Source organism: Pseudophryne corroboree, chromosome 8 (genome assembly GCF_028390025.1).
Source record: "Pseudophryne corroboree isolate aPseCor3 chromosome 8, aPseCor3.hap2, whole genome shotgun sequence".
In the NCBI taxonomy this organism is placed as follows: Eukaryota; Metazoa; Chordata; class Amphibia; order Anura; family Myobatrachidae; genus Pseudophryne; species Pseudophryne corroboree.
The window spans coordinates 259,460,319-259,473,312 of NC_086451.1; positions in this window are offsets into that span (position 1 = coordinate 259,460,319).

The window sequence follows — 12,994 nt, forward strand, 5'->3', positions numbered from 1 at the left end:
TAACCCTTGTTTTGCATATGCGGTGGAACTGTAACAATGACTTCTGATCTTTCCAATTTTTGAATGGCTTCCTGTAGGACAGCCCTGTCTGTCAGTAATGCTGGCAAGCCTGATTTGATGAATAGGTGAGGCAGGATTTCTTGAAACTCCAGTCTGTACCCAGGGGTCCAGGCCGGACAACACACAAACGTGGCTGAAACGTCTGAGCATCGCACCCACCAAACAGTCCTCCAGGCTGTGCGGTCCACCATCATGGTGAGGATTTTGAGGAACCAGAAGCAGGCTTCTGGTCCTTGTGAAAAAAACAATCACATATCTCCTATGTAATAGCCCAGAACTGTGACTCTGTGCCTGGCCGTAACACTGGGCGGAGTCACAGAGCTGGGCGGAGTCAACTGCATCTGCTGCAGGGAGCTACCCCATACCCAGTGCCAGCAGCAGTCAGGTACAAGACCCTACCTTACAGTATAGGCCTAGGGAGGTGAGGATGGCCACCAGTAGCAAAAGTACACCACGGCCACTAACACCTGCAGGGAGGGGAACAGCGCTGATGTGGAGGGTACTTGCAGGCAGCGAGTCGCCGCCCGCAGCTCCTCTCCCGCCTATACACCATACCTGCCGCCTGACATCCACAACCCAGGGAGAGGCCGCTAGCTCAGGCACCGCTATATCAGCATCTGCAGCATACAGACAAGGGCTGCCATGCTCAGCTGCAAGCGGTGCGGAGCATGTGCAGCAGAACAGCGCCAGGACGGGACCCGCACTGATTAACATTGCTGCTGGCCCGGAGCTCCCTCCATCTGCAGCCTAAGGCCGCGCGCCGCACCCCTCCGGGGAAACACCATGCCTGCCCGCCCACAGGGCTCCGGACGCTTGCCCATGCTCCGCGATCACAGCAGCTGACGCTGCCAGGCAGGATGGAGGAATGACGCCCGTCAGACCGGGCGGACAGTGTGCGGTGGAACGGCGCCAGGAAGGAATGCTGACCACGACCCATTGCTGCTGGGTCGGAGCTCCCTCCCTCTGCAGTCACCATCTCACAGCAGCAGCCACGAGGTTTGTGGCCACCACGACCCGCACATCCTTATGTCACACATGAGAGCAAAGGTACACACACTGTGACATCACACCTGTACCCCACCCCTATATCTGCTAAGTACTCCCCATCACTATGCCCTGTCACCCTCATCCTGCTCTCTAACTGCCTGTCTGTGTACTGGCCTTCACCCCTCTTACACCATCAGCAACCCTCACTAACTACCACTGAGAATATGTGCACTGATGTCTGCTGTAAAACCTACAGCGACACCCGCCCCTCCACCACCTGCAGCGCCCCTCCCCATCCCCCGCACCTGCCCCTCCACCACCCGTGGCACCCCCACCCACTGCACCTTCAGACCCCCTACCCCACCCGCAGTGCCTCCCAAACCCTTCCCCCATCTGCAGCAGCCCCTCCCCCATCCGCTGCACCCCCGGACCCATCCCCTGCACCCCCACCCCTCCAGCAACCGCAACACCTTCGGACCCACTACCCCACCCGCAGCACCCACCCCACCACCACCCACTCCACCTGCGGACCCCCTACACCACCTGCTCCTCCACCACCTACAGCCCCTCCCGATCCACTGCACCCTCGCCCCCCTCCCCCACCCGCAGCGCCTCCAGGCCCCCTACCTTACCCGCACCCTTCTCCACCAGCAGTGCCTCCGGAACCCCTCCCCCATCCGCAACAGCCCCTCCCCCGCCTCCCCCACCCACAGCACCCCCACCCCTCCTGCATCCCCTGACCCCCTCCCCCATCCGCTGAACCCCCGCACCCACCCCTCCCCCACCCGCTGCACCCACGGACCCATCCCCTACACCCCCACCCCTCCAGCAACCGCAACATCTTCGGACCCACTACCCCACCCTCAGCACCCACCCCTCCACCACCCACTGCACCTCCGGACCCCCTACACCACCCGTTCCTCCACCACTTGCAGCCCCTCCCCATCCACCGCACCCCCACCCGCAGCGCCTCCAGGCCCCCTACCTCACCCGCAACACCTGCACCCTTCCCCACCTGCAGCGCCTCCGGAACCCCTCCCCCATCTGCAACAGCCCCTCACCCGCCTCTCCCCCACCCACAGCACCTCACCTCTCCCACACTCCCGGACCACCTCCACCATCCGCTGCACCCCCGCACCCACCCCCTATCCCACCCGCGCACACACCCCTCCACCACCTCCAGACCCCCTCCCCCATCCGCCGCAAATCCGCGCACCTGTCCCTCCACCACCCGTGGCACCCCCACCCACTGCGCCTACGGACCCCACACCTCCACACACACGGACCCTCCCTCCTCCGGACCGCTAACCCCATTCACTGCACCCCCCCTCCCCCACCCGCAACACCTCCACACCTCCTACCCACATGCCACACCCTTCCCCACCCGCAGTACCTCTGGAACCCCTCCCCCATCCAGCCCAGCATCTGCCCCTCCCCCACCTGCCCCTCCCCCACACACAACGCCCTCCCCCGGCACCCACCCCTCCCCCACCCGCGGCGCCTCCAGACCCCCTACACTACCCGCCCCTCCACCACCTGCAGCACCTCCGGGCACCCTCCCCCATCCGCCACACCCCACATCTGGCTCTCCCCCGCCCGCTGCACCTTTGGATCCCCTACCCCACCCACGCAGCAGGCCCTTCCCCATCCGCATCGCCTCCACCATTCGCAACAGCCCGGCACCCCCCCCTCCCCCACCCACTGCGCCCCCTGGACACCTCCCCCATCCACTGCACACCCGCACCCACCCCTTCCCCATCTGCAGCGCCTTCGGAACCCCTCCTCCATCCGCAACAGCCCCGCACCTGCCATCCCCCACCTGCGACACCCCCGCTCCTACCCCACCCACAGCGCCTTCATACCCCCTCCCCCATCCGCGGTCCCCACTCCCCAAACCCCTCACCGTTACAAGGGACTACGCTCCCTTCACCATCGGACGCCCTTTCATTGTGCAAAATTTAAACACTAACAAAACTAGGAATGCAGGTAATATTCCATATAAAACATATATTGAACCCCAGAAAGGCGTGCAGGGGTTAAGGGGGCATAGCCCCTTCCGACAGTGTGAAGAGCGCCCGTAGGGCGCGATGAAGCACCTAGTTAGATATATATGTGTAGCAGCACCCAATGATAGACAGTATAAATTATTTTTTTAAAATGTATTTAAACATATAAAATTTCATATTCAATAAAACATATTATGTGTATGCTCCCGTACAATTATGCAGGGCCACCCACTATCAATTATTCCAATCAATATGGACAATTCTTGAGAAATGATGTAATAGTCTTGTAAAGCGCTTGTAATTTTGTAGGCAACATTAAAAAAATGTGATCTTTATTCCCACAAGACAGCAGGAGCAGAGAGCAGCCATTGCTGTGTCTGGCAGCAGCTGTCAGAGAACAGTGAAACGCGTCAGGAGAAGGACTACCTTACCCCCGTCAGCAGGATTTCCGCGTTCACCCTATGGAAAATTCCTAATGGACAACACCTTGGTCTGTTAACCATCCATTGCCTTTGGATACCGCATCGCTATTGTGAGGATGGGTTCACTATGGTATGCCGGCGGTTGGGCTCCCGGCGACCAGCATACCGGCGCCGGGAGCCCGACCGCCGGCTTACCGACAGTGTGGCGAGCGCAAATGAGCCCCTTGCTGGCTCGCTGCGCTCGCCACGGCACGGTGGCGCGCCACGCTATTTTATTCTCCTTCCAGGGGGATCGTGGACCCCCACGAGGGAGAATAAGTGTCGGTATGCCGGCTGTCGGGATCCCGGCGCCGGTATACTGTGCGCCGGGATCCCGCCAGTCGGCATACTGAAGACCACCCGAGAGGATACCCCACTCCCAGATTATACAGGCTGTGGACAGCAACTTTCCTCCAGCGGTCACAATTTGGTAAAGTTACCTACAAAATTACAAGCGCTTTACAAGACTATTACATCATTTCTCAAGAATTGTCCATATGGATTGGAATAATTGATAGTGGGTGGCCCTGCATAATTGTACGGGGTTGAAAGGAGTCCTGAGCATACACAGAATATATTTTATTGAATATGAAATTTTATGTTTAAATACATTTTTAAAATATTTATCGTAACTGTCTATCATTGAGCGCTGCTACACATATATATCTATATGTGATTGTTTTTTTCGTTTTCTATACAAGACTTGACTACACTTTATTAGCAGCTGCTATTGGCAATTTGACCCATATAAGCGCCGAAGTTCTTTCCTTTGGTTCGATATTCTGGTCCCGGGAGCCTGCAGGTGCAGCCTTTTTGGATTTTGCACGCCCACTTCTAAAGAAAGTGGTAGGGGGATTGGACTTTTTTGTCTTAGCGGTCCGAAAGGACTGCAATACGGATGAAGAAAAGGTTTCTTCATAGAAGGCGCAGCTGAGGGAAGAAACGGTGACTTACCCGCGGTTGCTGTGGAAATACACACATCCAACGCTTCCCCAAACAGAGCCTGACCTGTGTATGGTAGGTTCTCCACTCTTCTCCTGGATTCTGTGTCCGCCGACCATTGGCGTAGCCAGAGTCCCCTGAGAGCCGAGACAGACATGGGAGATATCCGTGCATTCAGCGTACCCAGGTCCTTCATTGATTCCACCATGAACTCTGCAGAATCCTTTATGTTAAATAAACACAGTTCAATGTCACTTCTATCTATTGTATCTAAGTCTTCTAGTAACGTGCCTGACCACTTTACTATAGCTTTTGAGATGCATGCACAGGCAATAGTAAGCCTTAATGCCACCCCGGAAGCAGTGTATGTGGATTTGAGTGCAGTGTCAATCTTACGATCAGCCGTTTCTTTTAACGCGGTAGATCCAAGGACAGGTAAAACCACCTATTTTGACAGTCTGGAGACAGAGGCGTCAACTATGGGTGGGATTTCCCATCTTTTTCTATCCTCCTCAGGGAAGGGAAAAGCAACCTGAACCCTCTTGGGGATCTGGAATTTTTTCTCCGGGGTTTCCCAGGATTTTTCAAATAAAGCATTTAATTCTTTAGGCGCAGAAAAAGTTAGCGAGGCTTTCTTATTGTCTGTAAAGTAAGCCTCCTCAACCTACTCAGGTGGTGTGTCAGTAATGTTTAACACATCTCTAATGGCCTCAATCATGAGCTGCACCCCTTTAGCCAGGGATACCGCCCCCCTCAGCACCTCCCCATCACCGTCTGCCGTGGCAGAGTCGGTATCCGTGTCATCTTGCATAATCTGGGCAAGTGCACGTTTCTTTGGGAATATGCTCGGGGATTAAGACGGAATAGGAACAGAACCTGACCAAACAGCCATATAGGTATATGCAATTAGCGGCGAATTGCGGCAAATTATCGCCGTTTTTTTAATTTGACACAATTCGACCGTCCAATTTCGGCAAGTGGTTGCCGAAATTCACCATATTCAATGGAAAACGGATTCGACAGTCCCGCGGGCGAAAAACGGCCGATTTGCCGGATTTTGCCGCGATTTTAAAAAACGGGGAAAAACACGAAAAAAAAATGGCGTGGGGTCCCCCCTCCAAAGCATAACCAGCCTCGGGCTCTTCGAGCTGGTCCTGGTTCTAAAAATGCGGGGGGGAAATTGACAGGGATCCCCCTTTTTTTTAAAACCAGCACCGGGCTCTACGCCTGGTGCTGGTGCAAAAAATACGGGGGACAAAAAGAGTAGGGGTCCCCCGTATTTTATACACCAGCATCGGGCTCCACTAGCTGGACAGATAATGCCACAGCCGGGGGTCACTTTTATACAGCGCCCTGCGGCCGTGGCATTAAATATCCAACTAGTCACCCCTGGCCGGGGTACCCTGGGGGAGTGGGGACCCCTTCAATCAAGGGGTCCCCCCCCCAGCCACCCAAGGGCCAGGGGTGAAGCCCGAGGCTGTCCCCCCCATCCAAGGGCTGCGGATGGGAGGCTGATAGCCTTGTGAAAATGTAAAGAATATTGTTTTTTCCTGTAGTACTACAAGTCCCAGCAAGCCTCCCCCGCAAGCTGGTACTTGGAGAACCACAAGTACCAGCATGCGGGAGAAAAACGGGCCCGCTGGTACCTGTAGTACTACTGGAAAAAAAATACCCAAATAAAAACAGGAGACACACACCGTGACAAGTACAACTTTATTACACACTGCCGACACACACATACTTACCTATGTTGACCCGCCGACTGCCACAGTCTCCGACGATCCGGGGTACCTGTGAAAAAAATTAGACTCACCTCAATCCAGTGTCCGGGAGATAATCCACGTACTTGTTAAAAAAAGAAAACGAACACCCGTACCATGCCGGACTGAAAGGGGTCCCATGTTTACACATCAGACCCCTTTCCCCGAATGCCGGGACACCACGTGACTCCTGTCACTGAGGTCCCTTCAGCCAATCAGGAAGCGCTACTTCCGTGGCGCTCACCTGATTGGCTGTGCGCGTGTGACCTCAGACAGCGCATCGCAAAGCCTCTCCATTACTTTCAATGGTGGGAACTTTGCGGGTAGCGGTGGGGCTGACCGCGGGTGACCTCACCGCTGACGCAAAGTTCCCACCATTGAATATAATGGAGAGGCTTTGCGATGCGCTGTCTGAGGTCAGACGCACACAGAGCCAATCAGCAGAGTGCAAGGACGTTGCACTCGCTGAAGAGACACTTCTGTGACAGCTGTCACGGGGGTGTCTGCATTCGTGGAAAGGGGTCTCATGTGTCAACATGGGACCCCTTTCAGTCCGCTGGATCGGGTGTTCGTTTATTTGTTTTGCCAAGTACGAGGATTTATATCTAGACACTGGATTGAGGTGAGTATAATTATCTTTTATTTTCAGGTACCCGTGGATTCTACTTGGAGAAGAGGACCGACTGCTTCGTGTCAACATAGGTAAGTATGTGTGTGTCGGCAGTGTGTAATAAAGTTGTACTTGTCACGGTGTGTGTCTCCTGTTTTTATTTGGGTATTTTTTTCCCCAGTAGTACTACAGGTACCAGCGGGCCCGTTTTTCTCCCGCATGCTGGTACTTGTGGTTCTCCAAGTACCAGCTTGCGGGGGAGGCTTGCTGGGACTTGTAGTACTACTGGAAAAAACAATATTCTTTCAATTTTGACAAGGCTATCAGCCCCCCATCCGCAGCCCTTGGATGGGGGGGGACAGCCTCGGGCTTCACCCCTGGCCCTTGGGTGGCTGGGGGGGGGACGACCCCTTGATTGAAGGGGTCCCCACTCCCCCAGGGTACCCCGGCCAGGGGTGACTAGATGGATATTTAATGCCACGGCCGCAAGGCACTGTATAAAAGTGACCCCCGGCTGTGGCATTATCTGTCCAGCTAGTGGAGCCCGATGCTGGTGTATAAAATAAGGGGGACCCCTACTCTTTTTGTCCCCCGTATTTTTTGCACCAGCACCAGGTGCAGAGCCCGGTGCTGGTTTTAAAAATACAGGGGATCCCCTGTCAATTTCCCCCCCCGCATTTTTAGAACCAGGACCAGCTCGAAGAGCCCGAGGCTGGTTATTCTTTGGAGGGGGGACCCCACGCCATTTTTTTTTCTGAAGTTTACCATTCCATCTAAAAAAAATAAAAAAATACTATTTTAAAAAATATATAAATAATACTTGTGCCTCCAAAAAAGACAAACTAAGTACCTAATCCCTTCTAATATAAATAGATATGCTATTATCAATAAAAAAAAAAACACAAAAAAAAACATGTTTTAATTTTTTTTTATTAGTTTCACCCACCAAAGTGTGGCGGATTGAAAATGTCGAATTTACTGTCTAAAAGCACTGTTGTCGAATTTCCAAACTTCAATTGAATATACTTTGGTCGAATTGCAGCACTTGTATCATTGCAGAAAAGTCGAATTTGACAAAAGTCGAATTTCAAAAAGTCGAATTTTGAAAGTCCGTTTATTGGACGGAAAGTACTGAACTGCATTGACGATTTTTTTTTTGGGGCGAAAAAGTCCCGAAATTCGACAATTTCGGGAATTCGACCGCAATTGCATATACCCCATAGAATTCTTTAAAACCTGAGTTTCCGTCTCAGTATGAGCTACCCTAGTAGAGATCTGAGAGATCATTCCCTTAATAGAAGTCAGCCATTCTGGCTCTTTAATAGGAATCTGAGACAATGCATTACATTCCTGGGTACATGGAATGGATTCTTCTGGAGAAGAAATATCCTCTGCAGCATAAGACAGAGTGTCCCTGGACATGGTTATGTGAGAAACATACACCACACTATCACAGGAAAATGTCAGGCAGTTTCCCCCCCCCCCCCAAGAACTTTCAGAGAAACACAGAGCTTGGAGCCAGCACACACAGCGCTTAATAAGGTAGATATAACAAAATACCTGGCGCTGACTGTGTACCCTTAATAGACTACACAGGAATTTACAGCCTCCTCCCCCCCCCCCCCCCTTATACAACCCCTTGGTACCACACAGGATAGCTGGAGTCATGTGGAGGGACAGCTCTCCCTATCAGCGTCTCTGTAGCTGGATCTGCAGGGAGGAAAATGGCACTGAATGCTGCTGGGTCCGCTCTGAGAAGCTCCGCCCCCTGAAACATGGACACTACTCCCCCCCCATCCCCCCTTAGTCCCACGAAGCAGGGAGGCTGTTGCCAGCAGCCTCCCTGTGCCTAAACTCTAATGAAAAAAAATAAAACTAGAAAAACTCCTACGGAGCTCCCCTAGCTGTGACCGGCTCCTCTGGGCACATTTTTTAAACTGAGTCTGGTAGGAGGGGCATAGAGGGAGGAGCCAGCCCACACTATTAAACTGTTAAAGTGCCAGTGGCTCCTAGCGGACCCGTCTATAACCCATGGTACTTTTGTGGACCCCAGCATCCGCTAGGACAGGCATGTCCAAATTGCGGCCCTCCAGCTGTTGAGAAACTACACATCCCAGCATGCCCTGACACAGATTTAGCATTCTCTGACAGCAAAACTGTCAATGTATGCTGGGATATGTAGTTTCACAACAGCTGGAGGGCCGCAGTTTGGACATACCTGCTCTAGGACGTAAAAGAAAATAGGATTTTGGTACTTACCAGGTAAATCCTTTTCTTTGAATCCATAGGGGGCACTGGAGTACTCTTGGGATATGGACGGCTTCCACAGGAAGTAGGCACTGAATAAATTAATTTTGGAACTATACCTCCCCTCCATATCCCTGAGTACCTCAGTGTTTTTTACTGAGCCGAACAGGAGCGATAGAGAGGTTGACAATGGAGCATTACATATAACATAACTGACAACAATAAAGTTGACCCAACATTACTGACAACTAAACAGTTGACACCATAACTTGTTAATCTGAACCAGTCGGTGAAAGTGTGTTACCATAAGATCTACTGAACCTACCACAAACCAGGTAAACTGCTCTGGGTGGGCGTCCAGTGCCCCCTATGGATTCAAAGAAAAGGATTTACCTGGTAAGTACCAAAATCCTATTTTCTTTTTCATCCACTAGGGGTCACTGGAGTACTCTTGGGACGTACCAAAGTTTCCCCCGCGGGCGGGAGAGCTGTTTGGCACTTGTAACACTAGGCGGCCAAAGCTAGATGCTGATGCCGCAAACGTATCAAACTTGTAGAGGCGCACAAACGTGTGCACCGAAGACCATGTAGCCGCCCGGCAAAGCTGTGTCGTAGAAGCTCCACGACTCGCTGAACATGATGTTCCCACAGCACGTGTGGAATGAGCTGTTATCGATGTAGGCGGCTGTAACCTAGCATGAAGGTAAGCCTGACGTATGGTCACTTTAAACCAACTGGATAAGGTCTGCCTAGAAGCTGGCCAACCCATCTTGGCAGCATCATAGAGAGCAAACAACGTATCCGTCTTACAAACGGTCGACGTTCGGGATACATAAATGCGTAAAGCGCGCACCACATCCAACCTACCAGAGTCTCCTGTTAACATAGGAACTACTATTGGTTGATTGATGTGAAAAGATGACACTACCTTTGGTAGAAAAGCAGAATTCGCTCGGAATTCCGCTCTGTCATCATGAAACACTAAATACGGTGGTTTGCACGACAAAGCACCCAATCTGACACACGCCTTGCTGACGCTAAGGCTAAAAGAAACATTATTTTCCCAAGTGAGAAATTTAATATCCACTTGTTGTAAGAGTTCATAATAAAAAGACTAAGAAATCTAAAAACCAGATTCAAGTCTTATGGCGCAGTAGGTAGAGTGAATGGAGGCTGAACTCTGAGGACACCCTGCATAAAAGGTGTGAACCGACGGCAATAGGGCCAATCTACTATGAAAATAAATGGACAACTCAGATATCCGCACTTTTAGTGTGGATAAATTCAGACCTCTATCTAACCTAGGCACGCCAAATTCTGTAATAATGAGCTGCCGTAACCGGCTTCCTAGCTCGTAACATGGTTGGAATAACCGATTCTGGAATGTCCTCTCTTCTTAAGAGGGCTGTCTCAACAGCCACCCCGTCAAACGCGGCCGCGCTAAAATCGGGTAAAAGGAATGGACCCTGCTGTAACAGGTCAGAACGTAGTGGGAGCGGCCAAAGACCGACTGCGAGTAGACCGCGGAGATCCGAGAACCAAGCTCTCCGAGGCCAAAGAGGCGTCACTAGTATAACTGTGACGGACTCCCTTTGATCCGTTTTAGCCACAGAGGGAGCAGCGGAAACGGTGGAAATAGATACACGAGACTGTATGGCCACGTGATTGTGAGAGCATCCACCGCCACTGCCTTTGGATCTCTCATTCTGGACACGACCTGGGGCGTTTGATGATTGTGGCGAGATGCCATCAGGTCCACCTGCGGGTAACTCCACTTCTGGACCAGCATGTGAAATACTTCTGGATTTAATGCCCATTCTCCTGGATGAAAATTCAGACGGCTGAGATAATCCGCCTCCCAGTTGTCCACTACCGGAATGACTACTGCCGACAATATCATTTGGTGATACTCGGCCCAATAGAGGATTCAAGCTACAGATGTGACAACTTACATCTTCGCATTTTTTTTTTTTTACAAATTTGGCACAACATGCAAAACACAGCTAAACTGTTTTTCATGAAAAGCGAGTGGATGAATTTTAAAATTTTTGTTTGCCATAAAAGAATATGTATAAAGTAACATATTAAGGAAGCAAATTTAAGAAAAAAACACAAGACATGACTAAATCTCCGAGTATATAGCATGCAAAACTGTGCCATACATGACGGGATATAGCAAAGATGTATGTGGACACATCTGTACTTCCCGCATTGCCATACGGCTTTTTGTTCCTCCTTGTTTGTTGATGTATGCGACTGCTGTCGCATTGTCTGACTGCACCTGAACAGCCTGAGCCTGCAGCCTGTGCACTACTTGTCATAGCGCATTGTAAATTGCCCGGAGTTCCAGGACATTTATAGACAGCAATCTTTCGTGATCCGCCCAGAGACCCTGGAGCTGATAATTTTGAACTACAGCTCCCCAACCTCTGAGACTTGCGTTCGCCGTGAGAATTATCCAATTCCAGGCACCGAACCGTTTCCCTGCGGTTAGATTCTGTACTTTGAGCCACCAGAGTAGAGACTCTCTGGCCCTTGGAGACAACCTCACTTCTGCAGTAAATCTGCAGATGCGAGCCCACCACTGTGCGAACACATCCAATTGAAAAGGACGTGAGTGAAGTCCTCCGAACTGAAGCGCTTCGAAAGCCGCCACCATTGTGTCTAATAGGCGAATGCACAAGTGAACCGAGACTGTGCGTGGCTTGAGCACTAATTGTACCAGATGACGAATTACCTGTACTTTCTGTTCGGGTATGTAAATTCTTTGATTTACCATTTTGAGAATCATACCTAGGAATTGAAGTCGTTGAGACGGAATCATTCAGGAATTTGCGTAGACAATGGTAGGAAATCAGATTTTCCTCCCCACTTGGTCTGCGATCTATCTCGTTTGGAATCGGACTCCTGTTAGGAACGTAGCCAAAGTGGACGTTATGCGCTACTAGCGAAGCTGAAAACGCAAGAACCAACTGCCAACGTCCAAAGAAGCTGTAGGCAGCAAGCAGTGTAAGGTGGTCTTTATTTAGGGCAAACCTGAACTGGAATGCCCTGCCACTACAGCCTTGTTACCTCAAACCCTTACCAAAGCAGGGCGAAGCAACAGCCCTACTGCTGTGTAGGGTATACTCCGATATGTAGTAAAACACCCAATATTGCAATTGTCTCTGATTGGAAATTGTTCAGCCTTCGCTGAGAACCTGACGTACTGGCCTGGTGCTATGAGGGCTGGCGGCAAATCGACCGCAACAATGTAACTGAAACTGTCTGCTTTACGCAGAGTACTAACCACTATACGATCACGGCAACTTAAACGAGCCAGGTAGGAGACGACCTACAATCCTATTATCCATAGTCAGATGCGTTATACATTGCGCCACTGGCCCAGATTCGTATTTGTCCGACACACTGTGTGACCGACTTTGCAGCGAAGCTGCTTGTTTGATTATGCCTTAGACTTAGTGATCATGTACTCCAACCAGTAAGTACACCACGGAAGTAACGTGTGTATAAACCTGCATTACCGTGCATGTGGTTACCAGCAATAGTGAATCTTCCTGTAGAGTCATGCTGTACAAAACAATTAATAAATTAAACTCCTAACAACACCCCGCTCCTCCAGAGTCTAAGTGTTGTAGGGCAGCAACTTCCGAGAAAGAACCAGGAAGTAACATTAAAAGCAAAAAAGGTCCTACCATGGTTTTTTTTTTTTTTTTTAAACACCTGTTAAACCAGGATCTGAACCAGTGTCCATGCAAACACAATGTTCACTGTGGCCGGAAACCTAACCACTTGGCTACAGAGCCACCTGTAAAACAATAAGCAAAGCTGCTGCAGGTGTGGCCATGTTTGCAGTGCTCAACAGATACTGTTAATAAGCACTGAGTGCTGACCAATTATTCTTGCTTACTGCAAAATAGA